Source organism: Canis lupus, chromosome 5 (assembly GCF_048164855.1).
Source record: "Canis lupus baileyi chromosome 5, mCanLup2.hap1, whole genome shotgun sequence".
NCBI classification, from domain to species: Eukaryota; Metazoa; Chordata; class Mammalia; order Carnivora; family Canidae; genus Canis; species Canis lupus.
The window spans coordinates 45,562,116-45,579,742 of NC_132842.1; the positions used below are offsets into that span (position 1 = coordinate 45,562,116).

General features: G+C 39.3%; 1 long non-coding RNA gene across 13 annotated transcripts in view; it reads left to right on the forward strand.

Moving 5' to 3' along the window:
* LOC140633643 (uncharacterized) overlaps nt 1-5,230 on the forward strand; it is a 440,888-nt gene extending 435,658 nt beyond the window's left edge. For 3 of the 13 annotated variants that reach the window (XR_012031215.1, XR_012031217.1, XR_012031220.1), the window contains exon 5: nt 2,680-5,066. This is a non-coding gene — a long non-coding RNA (uncharacterized lncRNA). Of the gene's footprint in view, nt 1-2,679 lie in introns of all 13 variants that reach the window. The other 10 variants (XR_012031214.1, XR_012031216.1, XR_012031211.1 and 7 more) reach the window with 8 other exon arrangements.
* The last annotated feature ends 12,397 nt before the right edge of the window (nt 5,231-17,627 follow it).

Below are 17,627 nucleotides of genomic sequence, written 5' to 3' on the forward strand. Positions count from 1 at the left end.
TAGTTCACGTAGTTACTTTCCCAACTGAAAAATGCTGGTGAACCAGCACAGTGAGGCCAAGATAAGTACCGGCTTACAGTTACTGGCAAACAGCAAAGACAATTAAACTTCAGTATTGAGTCACTTGTCAGCTGGGCAGGCTGACTTCAACTCCTCTAACACTGAGTTTTCAAGCTGCGTAGGATTTGCCATATTGAGCACGGTTCACATTAATAGAGTTGTGCTGTTAAGTTCTAGAAAAGCCAAATGTTTTTTAATAGAGGCTCTATGCCTGTATTCTGGAGCCTGTGCAATACTTACCATTCTAGTTTCTGAACTGAAATTGGGTCGTTGATGCCAGGAGGGGAGATTATGACATGGATTAATGCATTGTGAGCAGACGAAATGCAGCTCCTCTTTGCTGGTTGGGAACCTATGTGAATACCAAGTCAGCCTCCCACACACACGAATCTTCCCCATCACTTCAGTGGGAGTTTTATGTGGGAATTAAGAAGAGGAAAATGTCACCCAGTGTGTGTGCTTGATCATGATTTAATATCTAAGCCAAGAAGTCCTCAGAGAGTGAAAGCTTCTGCCCACATAGCACTAAATCATGAACACATGTAACAGTAGGGCTTAGACTAAGCCTCTCGGTGCTTTGGTTGGAATGAGTTATAAGCTATGTTTGATAAACCCAAGTGGACAGTCACAAGAGACCTTCATATTAGGATCCTTAATTGCGTGCAAGTGATAGAATGATAAGTGTTTCCTTTTGTTTTTTCATTGTAGGAGGCCACACAGGCCCCAGTTTTAATGTCTGCTGAGGGAATAAAGGCTAAGACAATTTAAATACCTTCCTAGTCTGAAATGGTGGAGCAGGAGGCAAGAGGCTGCCTTATTAATTACACTTGCTGTATGATTAAGATGCATTCATGGAAAATGAGAGTCCATATAATCTTGATTACTATTAAAAAATACAAACACCAAACAAGCACAACCATGTTTTATTAAAATAAATAATGGAGCTTATGGGATCAGTCCATGGCATTTAAATGCAGTCCCATTCTCTGTTTCCCATGGGGTAATTACATGACTCAGTCCACTGGACACCCAGCTGAACCAAAGCAGATTTGCAGGGAGTGAGAGAGATCGGCTTGGGATTCCTTTTGCTTGGCTTTTAAGTTGCTGAATTAGTGTAGAACTGGGTGTGATCTTCTGAACCAGGAGGAGGGCATTTATAAGTAAAGAGGCAGTCATCTTATGGCCCTGGCTCTACTCATGTTTGGAAATTAAGGAAATGAAAGAAAGGTTGAGAATGAGGTTTATGCAACTTTATCCAAGAAACCTAGGAAGGCTGTGTTGAATCAATGAGGAAGGAAGCCAAGGACACCTCTCCGTAAGAGCTTGCTGCTGTTCAACCTGTTATAATCCAGTCATTGTTCTTTATTGCAAATACATTCCAACTGCACCCCTAACTCCTCTCATGATGATATGGTACACTTTCATCACCTCCCAGAAAAGTTGTCTTTACTTACAAAATTTTAAATATCTTAGCTGCAGCTCCTAGAAGCAGTCCACGCAACATGTTGCAGGTAGAGCAGATTGTATTTCAGACCTTGTATGAGGACCCTTGAAATCATATTGGGGTACCTGTATCCCATTTCCAAACTCACCATAAGTAACTTTTTAAGACAAGTGAATAAAACAGAACATCCTGTTTCAGGTAGGATTTTACCAACATAGTGGCATCATTATTCCTCTGGAACTGAAGCTCATGCTGATTCCATCTAGTACATTTTTGGGTTTCTCATACATGTGGACTGAATTCTGGCCTTGCTATGCTGTTCTCAACCACTGGGTTCTCTAACTCAGTTTAAATAGAGTAAGGAGTATATATGCGTGTATGTGTTTAAATGCTTTATTTTTAAAGAGGAGTTTTAGATTCACAGCAAATTAAGAGAAAGGCACAGAGATTTTCCATATATGTCTCTTGCCCCCACATATACATGGCCTCCCTCATTATCAATATCCTCCCCCTCATAGGGGTACATTTGTTACAATGGATGAATTTACATGGATAGATTCTCATCATGCAAAGTCTGTAGTTTAGCTGAGGGTTCACTCTTGGGGTTGTTCATCCTATGGGTTTGTAGAAATGTATATTGACATGTATCCAGCACTATGGTATTAAACAGTACTTTCACTGTCCTAAAATCCTGTGTACCCTGTTTAGTCATCCCACCCTTCACTCCCAACCCCTGGCAGTTGCTGAACCTTGTAAAGTCTACATAGTTTGCCTTCTCAGAACATCATCTTGTTGGAATCATATACTAGGTAGCCTTTTCAGAGTGGCCTCTTTCACTTAGTAATATGCATTTCAGTTTCCTCCTTTTCATGGCCTTATAGCTTATTTCTTTTTAGCAATGAATATTATCCCATTGTTGGATATACCACAGTTTATTTGTCATTCAGCGACTGAAGAGCATCTTGGTTGTTTCCAAGTTTTGGTAACTATAAACAAAACTGCTGTAAACATCTGTGTGCTGTTTTTTGTGTAGGCATAAGTCGTCAGTTTATTTGGGTAAATACCAAGGACCATGATTGCCAGATCACATGGGAACATATGTTTCATTTTATAAAAAACTATCAAACTATCTTCCAACATGGCTGAACATTTTTTTTTTTTTTAATTCCCACCAGCAATGAATTCCTGTTGCTCCACAACCTCGCCAGCATTTGCTGATGTCACTGTTCTGGACTGTCACAGAAAAATCCAAAGCAATGCTACTTGGCAGAAGGAAGGAAGATTCTGAGTGTTTGGCAATTAATACAACTTATCCTTTTGGCCAAGAAAATTTAGTTAAAGAGACTTTTTTAAAAAAGCTTAATGTGTAATACCTTTTCTGGGTTCCTCGATATTAATGGGAAAATCAGAGTCATCCAAACATACTTTTTACTTATCCCAAGGGAAAGCAGCTATTGGATTATTCGCTCTGAGTTATATCATTGCTCTACTGTTTGATGATGTGTTGGGCATTAGAGGACTAACTATTGCAGACTAGTGTGGGTGTTGGTTATTTTGAAGCTCAGTTTATGTGAAAATAACTCTTCACAAGTTGCTGTATGTTGTATTGTTTGGCCCAGAGAGTTGATACAAGTCTTAAAGCTGGAGATTGTGTGATAAATAATGCAGGGTAGAAACTTGCCTCACTAATTAATTAGAATCCTGTGAACCAGAGTGAGTGAGTCAGATACATCCAAACAGGTAGAATTGGTCTGTAAGACTGTTCTAGATGTAAGGCAACCACCATTTGGGATCTAGATGCTGCACACACACACAAAAAAAAAATGATTCAAAAGTTTGGAACAGATTTTTGCTTAAAGATACTGCCACTCAACACAATTATATTTACAGATGCATACAATAATATATACCAAATAAATAATAAAGAATTAAACTGAAGGAATTTTGAGAGTTATTATTTGTATCAACTTGCAAGTGAGTAAACACATCCTCAGTGTGATAATTTCTTAGACCTTATCAAATTTCTCATCTCACCTTTGTCTCAAACCAGTTTGTTTGGCCTTATCAGGGAAGTTTTTCATACATTGTTTTGCTAGGAAGTTTTCAGTAAGTTGGTACTTCATGCTTTTTTTCTTTTATCCTCTGTTTTTGTATTTATATTTTCTGAGTCTCCGCATGAAACAATTTATAGTATGCATTTTTCAAGAGAAAGAAAGAAATTTCTTAAATTTGTAAACAGAACATCAGTGAGAAATACTGGACTGATCTGCAGAAATATCATCCAGATGTTATCTCATGATGGATCTTAATCACATAAAAGATGCTTGCTAATAACTCCAGTCAAGTTAACATAAAATAAAACCTAGTAGTGGCATTTTTGGAGATTTTTTGATAGTTGAATAGTCTCAGATATTGTGAGACACACAAGTCAAATATCAGGGACATTTCTCTCATATTCTATTTCTTGTAAGCTTATGTGAGAATTATATTAAGGATGTTTATGAAGCCAAAAAGTGGACACTTGAGTTTTAAGATCTGATTTATCTGAGATAAATACACGCTAGTGCTTCCTGAGACTTAGGATGGGATCAAAGATTTTGAAAATTTCCTGATATGAAATAAATAATCCATTGAACAAGTTTTGAGGTCTTCATCACCCTTTGTAGAAGCCTATTTTTTCCCCAGTGATGGGAAATGCACCATAAGAAATAAAACCCCTTTGGGATCTTTACTATCACCAATGGAAACAGAAATTGCAGCAATTAAACCATGGAATAGGAGGCATTCTTTCCCAGGTGCTGTTAATCTAAGGAGAGACCTATTCAATGTCACTAGAGCCTCTAAGCATAAATAGAGCTTTTATTTAGATATAGCAGAGGACTCTTTAAAGATGCCTTTATCCTCAGACTGTACCCATTTGTTTGAAGAGAGGTAACATCACCCAGTTATTAGATACAAAACATCTGAGTTCCATTTCCAGCTCCACCTGTAAGAAACTCTGTGACCTCATCAAGGAAGAGGACAGCCTGAGCCTTGCTGCTAGCAACGGACTCAGTGACCTTGGGCAAACCACTTAGTCACTAAGTCTCCATTCATCTGTCTTTAAAGTGGACTCCTCTTTGCTCTCCTCTTTATGGAGATAATATTGGTAAATTGCTTTGGGTTCCTAACAAGAAAAGCACACTTCAAATAGAGGCACCATTATATTGTTTTGCAATCAAGCTCTATCTTCATTTCCTTCAATTATTGCTACCGCTGCTGTGTTTACTTCAACAGGTGTGTCTACTCTAACTGGTCAAACCAATACCAACCTGATATACTTTTCCCTGTTTCTGTTAGTTACCCTATTTTGCATATTGTTCCCAAGTTGATTTCTTCGGGAACAATCTATGAATGAGCCATAAGAACACATTAACCATAAGAGCACAGTTTTCAGAAGTCTTGTGCTGTAATATATGTTGTGGTAAAATAACATCCAAGAGCTTCTTGTATTTTCAAATGATTATGTACAATAAAAATAATAATTAATGTTGTAAATTTAAAATACACCTTTCATCTGATCATCTCAAAGTAACTTAGAAACGCTAATTAAACTCCACAACACCCCTGTACCATACATATTATTATTTCCATTTTGCAAGTGAAGAAAATGAGGTTCATCAAGGTTATGTGACTTGCATAGGACACAAAATGAGTCAGTGTCAGGAAGGGGGTTTAGTGTTTCCAGGGCCCAATCAAAAGCTTTTCATCTAAAGCTAATTAGCATTCTATGATTTCAAAGATGGAAGGTACCAGGTAAACATCACTGACTCCTAATATTCAAGGGTGGAATTCCAGGGGCTTATGTTTTCTGGTGCCTCTTTCTTTCTTTCTTTCTTTCTTTCTTTCTTTCTTTCTTTCTTTCTTTCTTTCTTTCTTTCTTTCTTTCTTTCTTCTTTTTCTTTCTTTCTTCTTTCTTTCTTCTTTCTTTCTTCTTTCTTTCTTTCTTTCTTTCTTTCTTTCTTTTTCTTTCTTTCTTTCTTTCTTTCTTTCTTTCTTTCTTTCTTTCTTTCATCTTTCTTTCTTCTTTCCTTTCTTTCTTTCATATTATATTTATTTATTTGATAGAGAGAGAGGGAGGGAGCATGAACAGAGGGGCAGAGGGAAAACAGAGCTCCTGCTGAGGAGGGAGCCTGATACTAGGCTCCATCCCAGGCCCCTGGGATCATGACCTGAGCCAAGGCAGATGCTTAACCAGCTGAGCCATCCAGGTGCCCCTTCCCCATTTATTTCTATTCTTAACTATTGGAAGGTTTTCTGGTATTTCAAGCTCATTCATCAGTTGTATGACTTTGGGCAGATGACTTAACCTCTTTCAGTTTGTTTTATTATTGGTAAAATGGAAATCGTATTTCTGTATCCTGGACTTGTGCAAATAAATGGAGATAATGTATGAAAATCCTGAATGTGACACCTGGCATATGGTAAGCATTCAGTAAATGGATGCTATGATTTGAATGATTCCTTGTGTTTAGGAGGGAATGATTCTGACAAAAACTGATAATAGATATGAAGATATGAAAAGGATAGAAAAGACAGAGTATGTCCAAAATAAAATAGATACAGGCTGAGTCCTCCAGTATTTGTGACTAGAGAAACGAGATGAAAAGGGGTCAAGGGATCCCTGGGTGGCGCAGTGGTTTGGTGCCTGCCTTTGGCCCAGGGCACCATCCTGGAGACCCGGGATCGAATCCCACATCGGGCTCCCGGTACATGGAGCCTGCTTCTCCCTCTGCCTGTGTCTCTGCCTCTGTGTGTGTGTGTGTGTGTGTGTGTGTGTGTGTGACTATCATAAATAAATTAAAAAAAATTAAAAAAAAAAAAGAAAAGGGGTCAAGTGTGTGACCAGATGGCTCTTAGGGACGGAGGCAGGAATGTGTGGCACATTAATTACAGGAGAAATCAGGGTATGTAAATTGGCACAGACTATTATCATGCCTTTTCTCTAACAAAAATTTTATTGTTACTTTGGTATTTTATAATGGGAAATTGTTCTCGGTGAGTCCAGCTTTTCTTTTGATGTGTCTCAGGGAATTGCATTTGGCTGAAGCCCCAAAGAATTTAACGTTATTTTCAAAGAAGTTTTAAAAATGTTTGTGAAAATAATAAGACCAAAGTAAAGCTAATGTAAAATAAAACAATAATTCCAGATGGGCTGGAAGTGAAATACAAATACCATTTTGCTTAATAATAATAATAATAAAAACCTACTTTGTAAAAAAAAATGTATTTGCCATTTAGATAGAAGAAATACTTGAGAGGGAGGGGCAGGATCATTTTCTTTTTGTCTAAGGACAGCAGATGTTTAGGAGACATGAAGCCATTTTCCCGTTCCTAACCATGCAGGAAGATCCATGTAATTAAGTCCACAAGGCAGAAAATCTCATGACATTTATAATCCAAGACTCCAGGATAATGCATGAAAATAAAACTTGTGATTGTGAGAAAACCAGAGTCCTAATTTATCAATCAATACACAGTCTTCAGCTGGCATCAAAGTCCTTATTTTCAGATGATTATCCAGCTTGATTTATTAGTCTGCTCCTCCAGTGTTTACGTGCTTACTGCGCTTCAGTACCTGCCTTTAGAAAGGGTCATGAGAAAGTTTTACTTTTTTCTTCCATTAACTATATATAGGTTATTTATATCAGGGTTACCTCTTGATTTTCCTATCTCCAGTTTCTTCCTCATTCAATCTATTCCCCACATTTGCTGCCAAAAATAATTAAAGATGAAAACCCCAAAATATAACTATGTCACCACCCAGATTAAAATCCTTCAGTATCTCATTAGCTCTTCGAGAGAGAGAGAGAGAGAGAGAGAGAGAGAGAGAGATGGACTTAGTAGCATGGCATTCATGTCCCTTCAAAATAAAGACCTACTCTAGTTTTCAGATTTCATGGATTAGCCCTTCACCTAGAAACACTTTCTACTTCCTGCCATTCAAACACTAGTACTGATTTGGCAGAAACAAACCAGTGTGATGAAAGAGAAAAATCTACGTGGCTCACCAGATTCTAGAACCTAACAAGAAGAGAGAGTAAGGACAAAACTCAAAGCCCCTGTGGGGTGGTGAGGAGACCAGATAAAAGGATGAGTGAGAATTTGTGATAGGTGAAGAATCTGTGTAGACTTATTATTGTCGTTATTATTGTTACTACAGTTCTGGTTGATTTTTCCTCCATCAGCTGGTCTCAGTAGGACACATGCCTGAAAGCATCTTCATGTTTTCTCACTGCTTCTCACTGTACATGTTGTTAAAACTATTGTTCTCCAAGACTGGATGGAAGAGCTTTCCAAGACACGCTTAATTAAAAAAGTCCAGTTGTCTAGTTTTAGTCAATAACTAAAAACTTCAGTTAAAAAGCAGGTCTTGGGCATGGAGGCATCAGAAAGAGCAATCAGATAGTGGGGAGACGTGAGGGAGGTTACCACAGTTGCCATCTGTATTTCTGCCTCTGGACGAGGGACTGTCTACTGTTGGCTGTTTCCCTTGGGGATATTTTTGTGGGATCCTCAGAGTTCCTCTGGTGACGATCTCAGATAGTAAATTTATGAATAGGAACTCTCACCTGCTGACCACTTACAGCTGTCTACCTCATCCGCTGGGCTTCTCAGGGACCTCTTCACTGTAGGGGACACAATATATCCTCATCTGTTCCTCTTGTAAAGAGTCTGTTTTGGGTTGGGTCAGAGAGGCTTTCCCCCCTCCTCTCCAGGATCCACAGCTAGAAACAGGGGAGTAAAAGCCCCTTTGCCATGTCATGGGTAGAGCAACCTCTCCCTTCCCACACAGCTCTCTTTTTCTTCGTTATGAAAGAACAAAGTCTTTCTTTCTCCCTTTTCGCTGTCTGGTCTTTCACCTTTGAATTTTTCCAACATCCATCAAACACTAGTCCCTGTGTCCCCCAGATTCCTGGAGGCACATGTCACACTTTTCCATTAGTCTCTTTTCACCCTGTTATATTATGTTTGAAGTGAGGCTGCAGCTCTTTTCTACCTTCATCCAGGGAGAAGTAAAATACTCAACAATTTTTTCCAAAGAAATGTCTCTTTTGATTGCTTTTCAACATCAACCTTTTACATGGTTGGAGAGGGTCATCACCTAGTTCTGGCAGCACCGGCCTGGGGACGGTCCTCTTCTAATTTTGTTGAGGTGATTTAGCACCTTACCTTACTTTAGACTTTGTAGATATATGCTACCTATTGTTGTGTTCTTGACTTTTGCATCTCTGCTGCAATTCCAGAGCAGCAGAGTCACATTCAGTATCCTGTGACACTCTGCTGGTTGCTTTGACACTTCTTTGGAAGGCCCTCACTCCACTCCCTCTGACAGGCCTGGACCTCCACACACGGCACATGCTGTTGTTAGTTGTTGAGGTGGTTCTTTCTGTCTGGGAGATCCTTCTCCATCTTTTTTTTTTTTTTTTGAAGATTTTATTTATGTGAGAGAGAGAGAGAGAGAGCACAAGCGGTGGGAGGGGTAGAGAGAGAGAGGGAGAAGCAGGCCCCCATTGAGCAAGGAGCCCAATGCTGGGCTGGATCCCAGGACCCCGGGACCATGACCTGAATCAAAGGCAAACTCTTAACTGACTGAACCACCCAGGTACCCCCAGCCCTTCCACATTCTGAAAAAGCTCTTCATCCTCTAAGACTCTGTTCAAATATTGTCTCTTCTGTCCAGACTTTCTGAGCTCCCTTGGTCAGAAGCCATACTAATCCCAGCTGTGTTTTTTTCTCATAGTTAGAATCACCTAATGGACGTTCTGAGCTTCAGAGTAAGACAGACCTGGATTTAAATTTGAGCTCAGCATTTTACTAGCCCTGTGTTTCTTCAAATAAGTCCTTCATCTCTCCAAGTCTGATAATCTGCATAAGTGAAAGAAAAATAACCTCTTCTGTTATTGGAGGTGTGAATATTAAAAGAAATACTTTAGATAAAGCTTAGAATACAATATCTTAATATGTCACCACTCAGTATGGTAAGTATGTCACCACTTACCTATCATACTAGTACTAGTATACTAGATACTAGTACTATCATACTAGTATCATAACTAGTACTATCAGTACTAGTTAGCAGGTCTCTTAACTATGAAGAGTACTATTACTCTGACCAATAGTACCTGTACTTCTACTGCTATCACCTTAGAAGTAAAATAATACAAACACAGCAAAGAGGAAAGTAGTGCTACTTGTCTAGCTTGGCTTTTATTCACTGCCATCTGCCAGCCACTAGAGCAGATTCTTTATATGTGCCACCCAATTTAATTGTCCTAACTTCCCTGTGAGATGAGTGCCATTATCTGACATATGAGGACACTGAGGTTCCCAGAAAGGAGGTAACTGGCCCAGGTTCCCACAGTTAGCCAGGGGCAGAGCCAGAAAGGAAAATCTAGGTCTGCATCACACTGAAGCTTGTGTGGATAATGACCATGTTGCACAGCAGAATCTGCAGGCTCTTAATGTATATTTGCTAAATGTCCAGATTTTCCTAAACAGCATCACCTACTCTAGTGCTTTCTTTGCCTCTTAATTCCAGTACAAACCCTAACTCCAGTGTGATCACAATTCTGCAAAAATTCCCCACTCTGAAATGCCATTCAGAATCCCCACGAGTGCCCTCTAAGTGCACAGGAGAATCTTTCTTTGTGAGCTCTTCTGATTTTAGCTCTTCTCTGAAAGAGTGTGTCTCTTCATCTTCCCTCGCCCCAGAAGTCTTTACAGTCTCTCTCTCTCTCTCTCTCAAATTGATTCTTCCTTATAGTACCTGGAACTTTAAATGAACAGCTTGAGCCCAGCCAGGCTATTGCTGTTAAATTGTGTCATGCTTACTTAATATGTGTGGCACATCCTCCCAGGAAGCCTGAAGTGCAAAGTGTTATTAATTTTCCCTCAGTGTTCCAGTTTTGTCACTGGCATAGCTTTTCTTTCTTCCCAACTGTGAAAGGTACTGCATTTCAAGTGCAAAGGCTGAGCAAAAATGTGTGAGGGGGATGGCACCAAATGTCCTCTTTCCCCCATTCTTGGACAAGTGCATTCTTGCTGCCTCTTTTCCCTCCACCGATGTGCCAAACCCACTGGAGCTCATGTGATACGGCAAACAGAATACCCTGCTCTTGACCGGGGCCCTCGACCCCCTGGTTTCTTCACAGATGTGTGCCATGCATTTTCTTGCAATTCTTCTCCTTCCTGGCAGCTTGAAATAGCTCTCCAATCTCCAAAGATTGCAATTCAGTTTAATTTCAGGTAGATCCAAAAGTTGGGCAAGAACTTTTTCCCTTTCTGTAAAGTGGATCCATTTAGGGACTGACAAATAGTTCAGCTGAATTCTCATAAAAAGTTTAAGAATTTTGGGCAGGCTTCCAAATAAATGCAGGGGCTGGCTTAGTGGTAACTCTGAGATGTTCCAATTAAGAGCTTATATTTCCTGCTAATAATTTTTGTCTATAATTAATACTCTCATGAGTAAGGATGCCTTTGATATTTTGTTTTTCTCTTCAGTATGGAGTAGGGGTAGATAGGGGGAGTAATTTTTTTTAATTTAATTTTATTTATTTAGTTTTTTTTTAATAAATTTATTTTTTATTGGTGTTCAGTTTGCCAACATATAGAATAACACCCAGTGCTCATCCCATCAAGTGCTCAATAGGGGGAGTAATTAAGAACCATAAGGAGCAACAACATAGAAATAGCTATAAATGAAGTGAAGGTAGACTGGTATTAAAATATTTGGGGAGGGAGTTATATATTTACAATGTATATATAATTGGTATTATATATTATATATACTGATGTTCTCTAATATATATATATAGTACTAATTCTGGTTTTATATACATATAATGTTGGGTAATATGTATGCAAGACTCCTTTCCATTTGTGCACTTTTCTATTCATCCTTTAAGAAAGACATGGGTGGAATAGCACCTCTCTGTACAGCTTCTCTAGTCCTCCCAAGCAATCCTTCTCACTTCCTGCTTCCCTGCGCTTTCCACAGGCAGACGGCTGCTTCGGCTCTTTAGTTAGTAATTATCTGTTTACAGGTCTGTGGACTCCCAGAACTGTGTCTCCTTAAGGACAGGGATTATTATGTTTTATTCTTGTTTTCCCCAATACATTGTAGATGCTCAGTAACCTCCTATCATATCAACACATACTTTCATGAAGTTGTTTGAATGTCAATAGTGATATCATTATCAACATTAAGCTGCAATTGTTTATAGTATTGTCACACACTGTAGTGTATCTCAGTTCCCCAAAAAATGTTTGGCTTCAAAAAAGAATAAAATTTCAACATAAAGCCTAAATGTATTTGGCCAATCCATCATTTTATTACTGATCTGGAGCAGTAAATAAAATCTGTGAGACATCTTTGGCTGTTTGTTGTCTCCTTTTTTTAATCTTATAAATTTGGAATAGTAAATCCTATAAATTTGGAATTCCCCTATAGGAATCATACACTTATTCCTCAAAATCAAGGTGGCAAGAATTTGATGAAGTTCTTTGAGTTCTTTTTTTTTTTTTTTTTTTTTTAAGTTCTTTGAGTTCTTGACCTGACATTGAGTTCCTTCCAGCTCAGATCCATCCCAGCCTATTCAGGGAACTAGAAGGTCTAAGCAGGCAGGGTCCTCATGGGCCAAGGCAGGGGCATTGATAGTTATGAAGGCTGAAGGCTATCTTGCTTTGTTAAAGGGAAGTGAGCAATAGCTCTTGACTCTAGAGAAATAGTCTTTGCATAGTTTTCCCCAAATATCCTTCCAAATTTTACCACCTTTTTTTTCTTGGGTTTGGAGTCTATAAGCCTGTGTCATTCTGTTTTCCCCTCTGTTAGTTTGGTCATTACTGCTGTTTTCAGATCCTCAATCTTCAGCTTCTTTGCTGCACATACATATCCATACATATGCACACACACAAACACACACATATACACTCAACTACACATACAACCATGTGTACATATACATATATATGCACACAAGCACATATACATATATGCAGATACACAATTACTCAAATACATGATGCATGCAAGTGTGCTTGCGAACAGATGTGAATACACACATATACGAACGCATAAACATGCAAATTTGCAAAAGCACATGCACACATGTACACATGTACGCATACTCATACAAATTACTTTAGATGATTTACCTTATTACCTGATTTTTCTCCCACTCTTCTCCTAACACCACTAAGAACTTCCAGGATAAGGGGAAGAAACAGGGTAATGTTACTGATTCTCTCCTTTTGAAGTTTCAGAAATGTTTGCTGGCATTTCCATTTCCATTTGGCTTGCATTACCTGCAATCTCCAAGCTAGTGGCTGTCAGGGAAGGCCCTCCTCCCTAGCACTGTGTGGTCAGGACTAATGTGTCTTCTGGTGGCTTTGCTAGGCGAGCATTAAAATGTGCTAAGACCTGAGCTCATTCATCCAGAGTAAAGCTGCTTTGCCCAAATAGGTGGAATGGATGAGACTACAATTTTAGTGAGAAATATATTACCTTATCTAAATACCACATTTCTTTGCAACAAAGGCCATTTAACTGTTGGAATTATTTCCCAGGAGAGATTGTTGAATCTGTATAAAAGAATCTGGAAGTAGGGCATATTTCTCTTTCTCTGGGATAGTGTCTAAGTGGATGAATGACTAGGATAGCCATTTAGTGTCCTTCTAAGCACTAACATTGTCTGCAGCTTCCTGGGAAATCCTTCTTCAGCAGTTGGTAAACTATTTTATGATTTCAAGTTCTAAACCTATGGAAATAAAAACATAGATTTCAGGTAGTTTTCATCTCATGCTCTTTGGGCATTTTGATCATTTTACCTCAGTGGCAGAAGCGCTGAGCCACTTGTGGATCTTAGTTACTTAAAGAGAGAAGTGGAGAGTGAGTTCACAAATAGGAGCCACTGAAACCTAAGTTCTAATGATAGTTGTAGTAATGATTTCTTTGGCAGGTCTCTCTTTTATTCTCTTTGGTTTTGTTTCTCAACAGGAATACCTAATGTCTTAAGGGCATTCTTTGAAAAATTCATTAAGCCCTATTTATATAGAGCTTCCAAGATTGTTCCACTTTGTGCGAATGAAGTTACAGAATGCCTTTGAAGCTTCTAGTTGCAACTCTACCACTGAAAATGATTTACTCTTTGTTGTTCACTGCTTAGTGCTGTGGTCATTTACTATTATGTTAAAAATATACTTATGACTTGGGAATTTCCAAGAATTTCTGGGAATTTGAATTTCTCATTACCAAATCTTAAAGAAGACTCTGTGTCACGAACATGGAGACACCAGATCTTGTTATATGGTGTTCTCTCTATCTAAAATACTCTTCCCCACTGCCCTTCCTGGCTAACTTCTATCCATACTTTTTTTTTTTTTAAATATTTTTTCTTTATTTATTTATGATAGTCACAGAGAGAGAGAGAGAGGCAGAGACACAGGCAGAGGGAGATGCAGGCTCCATGCACCGGGAGCCCGACGTGGGATTCGATCCCGGGTCTCCAGGATCACGCCCTGGGCCAAAGGCAGGCACTAAACTGCTGCGCCACCCAGGGATCCCCATACTTTTGATCTTAGTATAAATGCCATTTCTTCTGGGGAGACTTGCCAAATCTTGAGAATATATTGGTCTCTTTATTGTTTTTCTGAAGTGTGTATCTTAGGGGCACCTGGGTGGCTCAGTTGGTTAAGAGTCTGACTGTTGATCTCTGTTCAAGTCTTGATCTTAAAGTCATGAGTGCTTACTTAAAAAAAAATATGTGTATCTTACTTCATCCTTTGGGTAATTGTTTGATAATTGATTTCCTTCCTTTATACCCAGCTTCTGTGTTCTGAGCTCTCTGCGGGAGCAACTGGGACCAACAGGGAGTCCTGATCATTATATCCCCAGTCTCTAGCAGAGTGTCTGACCTATATCAGCCCCTATGTGGTGAATGAATGAATGAGTAAAGAAAAGAATGAATTTATTGAATTTACCAAGTAAAATTCTGGGTGGGGCAGGGGTGGGAGAAAAGACGAGTGAGACTTCAAGGGCTTATGTTCTAGTGTAGGAGAACATGGAGGAATTGATAATTAAAATGTGCCAATTGGGGATCCCTGGGTGGCTCGGCAGTTTGGCACCTGCCTTTGGCCCAGGGCATTATCCTGAGGTCCCGGGATCGAGTCCCACATCAGGCTACCTGCTGATGTGGAGGAGCGTACTTCTCCATCTGCCTGTGTCTCTGCCTCTCTCTGTCTCTGTGTCTCTCATGAATAAATAAAATCTTAAAAAAAAATTAAAAAAATAAAATGTGCCAATTGCTACAGTGCAGGTATGTATAAAGGGCTGAGGGAGTATAGGTTTGAGCATATTCATAGACACTAGGAAATATTTCAGAAAGGTAGGTGTATAATTTTTTTATTATTCAAATTTTGGAAGGTTTTATAGTATTGAAATGAGCCTAGGTGTTTCAAAATGGATGCATTAAGCCAATATGTTTCAAGCACTTGATGCATTGGAGATAGTTCCTAGGTGCCAGAACAACCACTTACATGTTCAATGCCCTTGTTTTATTATATTTTTTAATTAATTAATTTTTTTTTAAGTAGGCTCCATGCAGCATGAAGTCCAACATGGGGCTTAAACTCATGACCCTGAGATGCTTAACCACCTGAGCCACCCAGCTGCCCCAGTGCATTGCCATTTAAAGAATGATTTTAAATATGAAAAACATGTGTTTGTTTTTCTTCTAACATGAATATCTAAGCTAGGCCTACAGATGATTTAACAGTTAAGAAACATAAATAATTGTATTTCTCTGTTTAAAATATAGCAAACTTCCCTTGAAAAGCTTTGGTTTTCAAATAAACCATAGTTGCTATAAAGAAATTCATTGATAGGAAAATGGTTGATAATGAATATCAACGTCCTTGTTCCTGTTATCCAACAGAAGCCTTCAAAAGAGGCACGCTGGTAATAAAGATGGCTAAATGTATACTTTCAAAGATAAATGTAGCATTATGTTTTTAAGATTTGTCTGAAAGAAAAGCCATCCCCGAAAACATCAGTGCATTCAAGATTTCTCTCATTCTCGGCAGGCAATCTTGTCTGTGGCCTTTCTCCATCTCTGCCAGGGCGGGCATCCTCATGACTGCAACAGCCCTACCAAACCTCTGTCATCCTCCAAGCTAGACCTGAGATATCGCATCGGTGTGCCACCCCCCGCCCCTACCCTGGGGCTTGTGGTGGCCATTCGTAAGAAGCTGGTATGGATTGGAAAGAAGTGATATAGCTCTCTCTGGGCACATAAGGAGTCTGCTGTGAAAATTAATTCAGACAAAATAATGGAGTTCTCCTAGAAAGCCTCAGTCTGCAGTGAAAAAGCAAATTTCATAAAGGAAGTTTCTGCAATGAACACACCTCTCAAGCTCGCTCTCTCATTTGTCCTGGATGTGTCAGCTTGTCATAAAGCCTGCAATCTCAGAACCTGGGAAGGTAATTTCCTGCCTCCTGGAACCTCTGGGGGTATAGAGATGCAATTCAACCTCTGCATGTGCTTCTCTGGACTCTGAGAAGGAAACACAACAAGTTCCTCTGCGCTGCAGCCACCCACTCAAGCAGAACGTTCGAGCACCGCATTGGGCATTGTTGGGAGGCACACATCTAAGAAAAACTTATACAAATGCCAACCTTGACAGAGCTTACATTTCGGTAAGGGAGAGAGACAATTATCAAGATAAATAAGCAACCTTCTCATGTTAGATAGCGAGGAGCACTAAGGGGAAAACCCTATAGCAAGGCAGGAGATGGTAAAGTGATGGGGTTAGGGGGAGTGAGGCAGGATGAATGTATGCAATTTTAGCGTTGCCAAGGAAGAGACCTACAGGAAGGGATGGATTACCAAAGTGGGTATATACATAAAGATATGTGACCCGTGGACAAAGTTCTAAGACCTGTGAGGAGACCAGTTGGGGCTAGAGCAGACCAAGTGTGGAGGAGGGTGGAAGGTGATGAGGTAGAGATGAAATGGGATGGGGGTGTCACTCCTGTGGGGCTAAGCTGAGTCTTTAGTTCTGGGAGCCTTAAAGTTTTTGCAAGGCTCTGAGCACAAGAGTTCTGACTTGCAGTTATCTATTGAAATGTCTTTACTAGAAGGACAGGCCTGCCTTCAAAGAGCAACAAGATATACATTTGTAATTATGTTCATATTTTAACAGGTCTTTATTTACTTTGAAATTAAAAATGCTAAAAAAAAAAAATAAAAAATGCTGATTCCCGAGATTCAGTGGAAGCTTCGACCATTGGTCTCCCAAATAATGATGTAAATTCTCACAGCTTCCTGGGATGTGGCCAGGGTAAGTCTTGTTTTGAAGTAAGAATCTAGCACAGCTGCATTCTCTTGCACATTCTACAGCATGTTTCCCATTGTTTGCAATGAGGCCTTTTATTCCCTCCTTATTCCATATCTCACACCCTACCTGTTCTTCAGACCCTTCGAGAATACATTTTGTCTGATGTAAACTACCTTCACCTTCCCCCTTAAATAAAGCTTGATGATTGTATTTGTTATTTGGGTCACATGGATTAGAATTATACTGGTCTTGCTTCATGAAATCCTTTTGTCTCTTCTCTTCTTTAAAATGGGGGAGGGGTGCCTGGGTGGCTCAGTGATTGAGCATCTGCCTTTGGCTCAGGTCATGATCCTGGGATCCTGGGATCAAGTCCTGCATCAGGTCTCCTGGAGGGAGCCTGTTTCTCCCTCTGTCTGTGTCTCTGCCTCTCTCTGCATGTCTTCCATGAATAAATACATAAAATATTAAAAAAAATAAATAAAAATGGGGGAAACCTTTTCCTTCATGGACTGATGGGAGCAATGGATAATATCTGCCCATTAAAAGAATGAGGAATTTCCTGGAAATTTCTTTTTATTTTCTTTCTGTTTCCATTAAATATTTCTACTATAATCCATTCTCCTTTTGTTTCTAGCCTTTATGGTCCCTGAATATAAAAGCATCGATCTGATATAAACAGTTTGATCAAATTTCTTTGGGGCCTACCTATTAAAATGGATGGTGTCCTTTCTGGTAATCGGTGTGTTAC